This window comes from Melanostigma gelatinosum, assembly GCF_949748355.1.
Source record: "Melanostigma gelatinosum genome assembly, chromosome: 7".
Classification (NCBI taxonomy): Eukaryota; Metazoa; Chordata; class Actinopteri; order Perciformes; family Zoarcidae; genus Melanostigma; species Melanostigma gelatinosum.
The window spans coordinates 14,864,090-14,871,181 of NC_136640.1; the positions used below are offsets into that span (position 1 = coordinate 14,864,090).

Below are 7,092 nucleotides of genomic sequence, written 5' to 3' on the forward strand. Positions count from 1 at the left end.
ATTCTACTATTTTTCTAGCTTCCTGTTGACGTTCTAACTTGCCAGAAGATATGCTAACGGGAATGCTAACGGCTAACAGCAAAAACGGAGCTTCTAATAAAGCATACGCACACACAAGTTTCACCAAAATCCCACACATTAATTCCACACATACGCCTCTGTCTCCTCTCACAACCCACCGGTTATTTTCTTTTATAAACACTTTTATTTTACATACAGAGTACCGCAAAACCGGAGCTACACGTAGCTAGCGTTAGCTCCTCACGGCGGCTACAGATCATGCAATGTTATTCATCATTTTAAACGTATTTCCACGCTGCTAAAACACAGACTAGACACACGTATTATTGGACTTAATGTCCGTTTTTTTAATAACCTTAAATCCTCTGGTTTAACCAGACCCTACGATCGTCGTATACAACCTTTCACCCAGTGTGTTCTCACAATCGGATCTCCCCACAACGCTATCGCCAACACGGCAACCACGCACATGACAAGACACAATTGTTACCGGACTTATTTATATTTTACCCACCCGAACGTCCTTTAATATCTTGCATTCAAAAGCCTCACAGCACCCCGCGGCAATCCTACCTTTGCAGACTCGATTCCCGGCAGCAGTGCCTGGCTGCTCCCAAATGCTACCGAAGCTGTCCTGGCTCACCAGCTCCTTCTTGTCAGTGTCTTTATTCCATTTTGAACCACACCATCCAAAACTCAAACTCTAGGCAAGGCCGGCGAGGTAGTCCGCGGACATCGGGCTCTGTTAGTGCAGGAATCCCCGACCCCCGACGGTCTAACTCCGCCGGTCCTACCTATACCGAGCAGTGTTGGTCCACCACTCCCAAAAAATACGCAGTTCGGCCCATCAGGGCTGCCGCCCATCAACGCTTATCGATTCAACGCTCCCAGTCCGCGCAGCTTACCAAACGCTCTGAATCTCAGTATTCACTGGACTAGTCCCCTCTGCTCACCATGCTAGTATACTTCAGACTACAAATCATAGCTTACCTCAGTGGAACTCGGCCTTCTCCGTGGAACGTCCTCACCGGCAACGCAGAGCTAGCTGTTAGCAACGCTTAGCCAAGCAGAAACTCCCCTAAATTTCCTAAAAGCTACCTCACAGATTTCATGAAACGGCTCTGCCTACCGATATTATGGGCCCAGGATGTCTGCTTGACCAACGCTGCCTTCAGCACACACAGCGAGGCCGGCAAGAATGTCCCTTCGTGGTACAGCCAAATTTGTGGAGGGAGAAATCTCCTCACAATGAAAGTGGAGCAGGCCAGCACACGTGGACTGATATCTTTTCAGTCACACGGCGCTAAAAACGTTACTGAAACTGATTTACAATTATAAGGAATTTAATTCCACTGATGCAAGTACGATTACAGTTAAACATTGGAGTACATACTCCTATGAAATATTAAAACAATAAAACCCCATTTGCAAAAAACTCTACTCAGCTCCTCAGGTATAAAACACGTCTGTCCTCCGAGGGCCATCACACACGAGAGAGAAAAAGGCTTGAAATTAAACCACCCACATCTGTTCGAAACACCTCCTCTTCCGTCTATCCCGATTCCTATTGGCTAACTTCCAGGAGTGTATTCGCCTGTCTGCCCCTGAGTTTACTAACACATTCAATGACTGTCAGTTACGTTTTAACCCCTTCTATAATAATCCTTCAGTGTGAAAGTTAAACTTCTGCAACTTGGCAGAAGCTTCATGTCTTTTAGCTACTATTCCTACATCACTTTATGTTTATCTTAATTATGCATTCCCAAAACCCTTATGATTATGACTAATTATGAATTATTAATTATGAATTATTAAACACTTTTATTATATCTACTAACTACAGTTTTTTACTCAAATTTCTTACAACTCCACTACCGCTGAGAGTTCTGGGAGAGGATGTAGACATGGTGGAGGAGTACAAGTACCTGGGTGTCTCCATCGACAGCAGACTGAACTGGAAGAACAACATCAACGCTGTGTACAAGAAGGGGAGGAGTCGACTCTTTTTCTTGAGGAAACTTCGATCCTTCAACGTGTGCAGCAAGATGCTGGAGATGTTCTACCAGTCTGTTGTGGCCAGTGCACTGTACTTCGCCGTAGTCTGCTGGGGGAGCAGCATTGGAGCCGGAGACACCAACAGACTTAACAAACTAGTTAAGAAGGCCAGCTCCATCATTGGCTGCAAACAAGACTATCTGGAAGAGGTGGTGGAGAGGAGGACACTGAAGAAACTATTATCCATATTGGATAACCCGGACCACCCTCTCCACCACCTCCTGCAGGGACAGCGGAGCACTTTCTCCAACAGACTGATCCAGCTCCGCTGTCACAAGGACAGATTCAGAAAAACATTCCTGCCCACTGCCATTAGACTTTATAATAAAACACCTCGGGCTTGATCATCGTCCTTCACATGACTACAACAACGCTACACGGTTGTTGCTTGTTGTTGGTGATCCTGGCTCTACTGTCTAGGTTGTTTAGTTTAGTTTACTAGTTGTTAATTTAATTAATACCACTATATTCATGGTATATACTGTGCATTTCTATTTTATATTCTATTCTATTTTAGCTTATTTTTTATTAATCTATTCCTTCAATTCAATATCTGCTCTGTTATTTTATTGTACTGTATATATTGTGCATTCCATACGTTATATTTTACTGTAAATTGCTGCTGCTACAAACGAATTTCCCCCTGGGGATGAATAAAGTTTATATCTATCTATCTATCTATCTATGATGCCAAACTGCTGTATTTGGATAGATGGAATACTATTAGTGATAAAACAAGTGAAATATATAGTTATATTATATAAAGGTACAATGGAACAGCTGGAACAGCTGGTTCCAAAATGACAATTCTGCTTGACCTCGCGTGACCTCTCTGTACTAAAACCTCTCTAACTTGTATTTGCTTCTCTGTATCAAAGCAACAATTTGAAGAGACTTTGAGGCTTTCAGCTGCAATATATCAATGAAATAATATCAATAAAAGTGCTTTTTTTTCAGGTGAACCTGAAATTTTTCAATTTGAGCTGTGTGCCATCTTCATTTACCATTAACCAGTAACATATACACAATATTTACACATCTGAACAAATCTCACAAGTGTTACCTGTATTATAACATCACAATTATTAAAATAGACCTTGTAGTTACAGAATTACAGTCTTGTTAGTATGGATATGCAATTTTCGAGCAGAGGCCTAAAAATAGGGCTAGGGCCCAGCAGTTGACCTCTACAGTGAGATTAGTTGATGTAAGTAAAAATGATCTTCTTCTTGTTTATCTTTTACCTCCACTGTGCTTTCAGAGTTTACCCCTTGATGTGTATTTGAGGTAAAAAAAAAATCAATTTTTAAAAAATTAAAGATGAGCCACAAAAATAATTAAGAATTCAAAAATTAAAGTGATAAACAGACAATACATCACATAATTGATGTTATCACGATGATATGAGTTTGTCCTGCCTCCCACATGACTGCCTGTGCCCTGATGGGTGGTGTCAAACAATGACCAAAACCACCAAAGGGGATGACAAAGACCTGCATATAAAAGTAAATAATTGTTCATAAAGCTCAGAGGGTGAGGAGGGCAGATATGGGGGCATTTCTGGACCGATTTATGTTCTTGTATGTCTACCTGATCTTGATTTTGTTCTCTTCCTCCTTTTTCGTATCAGAGTCTGCCTCTCTTTTCTCATCTTGTAAATTAAGGAGACAATTTTATCTTAATGGGATGCACAAGCCTGGTGATGTGGTTTTGGGTGGGCTGATTTGAGGTCCACTACACCTCTGTCTTCCCTGAGCTGTCGTTCACCTCAGAACCAAATCAGCTCACCTGCCAAGGGTAAGTTTCACACTCATATAGCAGACAACATGCGTGGGTAATTATAAATAATGAATTGCTTTTTAGTGGTTAACCGTGACATGTATGCATTAGCTTTGACACTGCAGGGTTCAGGCATGCCATGACCATGGCCTTCGCCATTGATGAGATCAACAAAAACTCCCATCTTCTACCGAATGTGACTCTGGGATACAGTCTTTATGACAACTGTGCCACACTTGTAATTGGATTCAGTGCTGCACTGTTGCTGGCTAGTGGTCAAGAGGAGCAGTTTCTGCTTCAGGAGAAATGTTTGGGGACCCCTCCAGTCCTGGGGATTGTGGGTGATTCCATGTCAACATGTGATAGGTTTATTCAATTTGCCCATTGTAAGTTCACCTTCTTCAGTCTTGCTGTAGCTGAGCTTTTAATGTGCCATATTTTAATGTGTTTAGAAATTTAAAATGATAGCACAGGAGATGTACATTAATTCTCAGATCCAGCGTCTCAAACAAGCCTTTATTTGGTAAGAAGGGATCATCTTCATTTAGATTTTAAATTGGGGAATCGTTAAATACGTGATATTGTTTGCATGTTTCTGCTAATTTGCATGAGAAGTAAAACCTGCCTACATACTATATGTTTCTTAATAGGTGAGTTACTTTGCCACATGCTCCTGCCTGAGTGATAGGCGACGGTTTCCAACCTTCTTCAGAACGATCCCAAGTGATGCTTTCCAGGTGAATCTCTGGCATAGAAATAACAAATGCAAAATATGTTTCAGTTGAAGTGTATTGAGCTTTAAGACATGCACTGCCAATTTCAATGCCAATTTTGTATTGTAAAGTAAAGTTCTGTATTTTCTTTGTCCTTCGTTGAGGAAACTATATGAATTCAGGAAAAAGAGTGTAATTAGATCAACTAACTGTAATTTTATTGTGCAACATGAATGAGTATGTTTCCTCTGAATGATCATTCAAAACCCTGCTTTAATCCCCCGGCTCTCTATTCATAAAGGTGCGTGCTATGATTAAGATTCTAAAACGCTTTGGCTGGACTTGGGCTGGTCTGCTGGTCAGTGATGATGACTATGGACTCCATGTTGCCCGAACCTTCCAATCAGACTTGGCTCAGTCTGGTGGAGGTTGTCTAGCTTACTCAGAGACTTTGCCCTGGGGTGAAGACCCTGCTGAACTAAAGAGGATTGTGGAAATAATGAAGAAATCAACAGCTCGTGTGGTCATGGTGTTTGCTCATCGGATCCATATGATTCAACTCATGGAAGAGGTATCGTATCTTCTGGTCTCACTCCCAACACGTCAAATACTGTCACTTGGTCAGTGCCCCTCTGCACCTGATACTGATGCATGGAGGCAACCTTTAGCTTCTGTATGCCATGAACCAAGCTTTCAACTAACTCTAATGTAAACCGATCTGCTTCAATATTAGACGATCAAAACAAATGATGTGGGATAAAGTGAGCGATAGTCCACTGGGTCAAACAAATACAGAACATTTATCAAGGAGACCACTGACTGTATCCTGTTTGAAACAAAAAGTCAATGTTGACTTTTTGTTTCAAGTCAGTCCCGTGACCCAAGTGAGTGAGTCAAGTAACTCAGCGGGCACTCGCTAGTCACATGAGTCATTAATCACTTGGTCGTCACGAGTTGTTAGTCAGTCAAGATAATTTCAACCACAAACTTTTCCTAACCGGCCTAAGTGGTTTTGTTGCCTAAACCTAACTTTCTGTTAAGACGTAAGTTTGTTTTTTAAAAAGACACTTTGCATGTAGAGAGTGGAAACTGATATTCTGTCCCTGACACGTCCAAAGCTGATGCCAGAGGGGTACCTGGAGTTTCATCGTTTAAAGCTTAGAGCCAATGACCAATTATTTAACGAGGTGGGGGAGAGAACGTGTTCATCTCTTTTATAATTCAGTCCTACAAAGTAGACTATATTTGTTGTATGAAGATGAATGAATTTGATTAAATGAAATACACAGGTGGTGAGGGAGAATGTGACAGGCCTTCAGTGGATGGCCAGTGAAGCCTGGTCAGCAGCTGCTGTGCTCCAGACCCCACGCCTTATGCCATACTTGAGTGGTACTCTGGGCATTGCCATCCGCCGAGGAGAAATACCAGGCCTCAGAGATTTTCTGTTAAGAATACGTTCTGACATACATATAAGTAGTAGTGGTAATAATTATGGACATAGCATGGTAAGATTGTAACCTTCCAATCAGATCTGTAATTACAATAATAATGTAATTTCTGTTGAGACTTTGTTTTAAATACATTTCAGGTCATGCAGTTTTGGGAATACACATTTCAGTGTAGATTTGCACCACCTCCAGCAGGTTGGATGGAGGCTGGTGGAGAACTATGCACTGGACAGGAAGATCTAGAGAGTGGGGGGGCTGAGTTGTTGGATGTTTCTGATCTCAGGCCTGAGTACAATATTTACAAGGCGGTGTATGCCCTGGCGTATGCTCTTGATGACCTGCTGCAGTGCAAGCCAGGGAGAGGTCCTTTCAGCGGAGACAGCTGTGTCACTTTGCAAACATCGGAGCCATGGCAGGTGTGATATCAGTTTACACTCAAGCTGTTTAGTCTTTGAAAACAGATGCTGTACTTTGAGGTGTAACTGAAATATATTCGGTGGAAAGAAGAAATTATTAACGATGCCATTAGCAGACCAGTTTGACCCTCCTGATTGTCTTTGAGCAGAAGACAAAATGTTCCTAGAAGTTGCAAGACAAGATAAAATTCCCTTTATTTTTTCTGTCAAACATACTTAATCAATGGCAACAGTGGTTGATCAAATTTAGAGAGCTTATATTGCACTACCGTACTTTTCGGACTATAAGCCGCTACTTTTTACCCCACGCTTTGAGGCGTCGGCTTATAGTGTGCTTTATATACGGATTTTTCTGTAGCTTTTCTCCGCGCAACAACAACCGCAACTTCCGGTTCCGGTCTAACAGCAGCAAGCCAGTTAGCCGTAAATGCTATTCAGAGCTATGAGCAGAGAAGATCAGCTTTTTCTCAAGTCTGCCAGTGGATCCTAACAGCTCAGAACAGTGTGACAGAATCCACCTTCACCAACGGGTTCTGAAAGTGTGGGATAGTACGAGATTAAGGGGACAGCGTAATGAGGACGACAACGCAAACTCAGGGGCGGATTTTCCCCGGTTCATGATGTGGTGTGTCCAATGACCCAAATGCAGACTCGTTTTTT

General features: G+C 42.0%; 1 pseudogene across 1 annotated transcript; it reads left to right on the forward strand.

Moving 5' to 3' along the window:
• Window positions 1-3,729: 3,729 nt before the first annotated feature.
• Window positions 3,730-6,438, forward strand: LOC306779649 (extracellular calcium-sensing receptor-like; annotated as a pseudogene). Its single transcript has 6 exons — window positions 3,730-3,873; window positions 3,967-4,241; window positions 4,506-4,592; window positions 4,870-5,139; window positions 5,858-6,073; window positions 6,157-6,438. The product of its transcript is annotated as an extracellular calcium-sensing receptor-like (transcript).
• Window positions 6,439-7,092: the final 654 nt, after the last annotated feature.